Here is a 2856-nt window from a genome sequence, read left to right on the forward strand (position 1 = left end):
CCTATATAGCCTTATGTATCCAGGGAGTCCAAGGTTTGTACTAATTATTACAAATGAGGGAAACCATTGAGCCTATGTTCCTTTGGGTCTGGCTTATTTCACTTCACATGATTTTTTCCAAGTCTTTCCATATCCTTACAAATGGGACAATGTCATTCTTTCTGATGGCAGCATAGAATTCCATTGTTTATAAGTACCACATTTTCTTGATCCAGTCATCTACTGAGAGGCATCTGGGTTGGTTCCATATCTTTGCTATGGTAAATAGTAGTGAAGTAAACATTGTTGTGCTAGTGGATTTAGTATGTACTTGTTTCTGTACATTTGGTTTGACTATATCTTTAAGAAAGGATATACTGGATGATTGAGCATCATCCAGATATTCCAGTAAAGAAAACTATCCACTTTGATTATTTGGGATTAAGCTTTTGTTGTTTTCAATACATTTAAATATGTTTTTACATATACCATTTGTAAAAGCATAAAACTATAATATTCATTTAACATTATTTAAAGAACCTTTGACAGTAGAAATTGGTAGTTTATATTGTCACTTCAGATAATAACTGCATTTTTATTTCCTTTTCATTACAAATCAATAGTGCAAATAACACAAGATACCTAGAGCAATATATGTAATTATTGTTACCATAGAGAGCCACCACATAGTATGTAAATTGCTTAAAAATAACAGATACAACAGTAATGATTAGTATATTAACATATTCATGGACTTTTCTTCTCTCTTGATGCCTGATATAAAAATATGATCTTTCTAGATGACTTTCAGGTCACCAGTTTTTCTATTTAATTTTATTTTCAACGGCGATATACAAAGGGGTTACAGTCACATATGCAAATTAGTGAGCACATTTCTTGTAGAACATTGTTACCCTCTCCCACGTTCTTCTCTCAATTTCTCTCCTGCCAGCATCCCCTACAAGTTGTAAAATTCATTTCTAGCATATTGTCTTCTGAGTATCACTGTTGGCATTTGTTTTCCCTTTGTCTTTTGTCTCATCATTTTATTGTTCCCCTTTCCTTCCCTAATTCAAACATATATACAATATAAAGGTTAACAAAATCAAGTACAGTGACAATAGGGGTAAAGCATAGGAAAAGCAAAATGAAAGAAAAAAAGAAATAACTCCACATAGTACATTAAATAACAACCACAGAGAAAAACCTCTTGCTTCCCTATCTTAGAGTTCATTTTCCTTAGCATCATCTTATATGATCATATGTGCAGAGCTATTGAGCTATTGTGATCCTGTCCTAGGAAATTTCTTGACATGTACTAACCATTATAAATAAGGAAAATATGGAGTCAATTTTTCTTTGGTTCTTGCTTACTTCACCCAGATGCCCCTCAGAAGATGAATGGATCAAGATAATGTGGTATATATACACAATGGAATTCTATTCTGCCATCAGAAAAAAAATGGCATCACCAGATTCATAAGGAAATAGAAAGACTTGGAAAATCGATTTTTAAAAAATTTAATTTTCTGGAGGCTGAGACCGAAGCCAATCCGCTGGGTGGAGGGGCAGCGGCCCAGCGTGTTTGCCCGGAGGCGACTATGGCAGGCAACTTCTACTTGGAGGGGAGGAGTAGCTGGTACTGGGGGCGGTTGAGCCGACAGGAGGCGGTTGCGCTGTTGCAGTATCAGCGGCATGGGGTGTTCCTAGTGTGGGACTCAAGCACCAGCTCCGGGGACTATGTGCTCAGCATCTCTGAGAACTCTCGTATCTCCCACTACATCATCAACTGTAGTGGCCTGTGGCCACCGGTGCCACCCTCGCCCGTTCAACCTCTGCCCCGGATGATCCCCTCTAGATTCCAGAATTTGATTCATTGCCTGCTTTACTGGAATTCTACAAAATACACTATTTGGACACTACGACATTGATACAACCAGTTTCCAGACCTAGGCAGATAGTGTAGTGATTCTCAGGCCAGAGGAGGCAAAGTATGTGCGAGCCCTCTTTGACTTTAATGGGAATGATGAAGAAGATCTTCCCTTGAAGAAAGGAGACATTCTGAGAATCCGGGACGAGCCTGAAGAACAATGGTGGAATGCAGAGGACAGCGAAGGAAAGACAGAAATGATCCTAGTCCCTTACGTGAACAAGTATAGACCTGCCTCCGCCTCAGTATCGGCTGATTGGGGGTAACCAGGAGGGTTCCTACCCACAGCCACTGGGTGGTCCGGAGCCTGGACCCTATGTCTAATCCAGTGTCAACACTCCGCTCCCTCACCTCGAGAATGGGCCCATTTATGCCACAGTTATCCAGAAGTGAGTCCCTAATGCCTACGACAAGACAACCTTGGCTTTGGAGGTCGGTAAGCTGGTAAAGGTTACGAAGATAAACGTGAGTGGTCAATGGAAAGGGGAGTGTAATGGCAAATGAGGTCAGTTTCCATTCACGCATGTTTGTCTGCTGGATCAACAGAATCCCGAGGAGGAATTCAGCTGAGTATAGCTCAACAAACAGTTTTGCTGACAGAAGAGAACTTTTTCATTTCCTCCTCCAGTTGCCATCTGCACAATTTTCTTACAGGTATCAAAACAGTCTAGTTTATATAAGCATTCTGTTACCCGTGATCATTTTTAGACTGAACTGCTCCATTTCTACATTTACCATATTCAGGGTATGAAACTGGAGGGCTGTGTGATTAACTTCTGAGATTGCAATTTTTTGGTGACATTGAACCTGCCTATATCAGAAGGGATAGGTATCTTACCTCCTTTCAAGCAGTGGAAATCAGCCTGTGGAAAACGGATGGACACTGTTTACCCTGATTTGTCCAGTGGTTCTGTTTTCATTCTGAAACCATATTATCTAATGGCAGA

General features: G+C 40.1%; 1 pseudogene; it reads left to right on the forward strand.

Moving 5' to 3' along the window:
* The first annotated feature begins 1580 nt into the window (after window positions 1–1580).
* On the forward strand, window positions 1581–2479 carry LOC150041488 (adapter molecule crk pseudogene; annotated as a pseudogene).
* Window positions 2480–2856: the final 377 nt, after the last annotated feature.

Source organism: Megascapheus bottae, chromosome X (assembly GCF_031878675.1).
Source record: "Megascapheus bottae isolate mThoBot1 chromosome X, mThoBot2.hap1, whole genome shotgun sequence".
Lineage (NCBI taxonomy): Eukaryota > Metazoa > Chordata > Mammalia > Rodentia > Geomyidae > Megascapheus > Megascapheus bottae.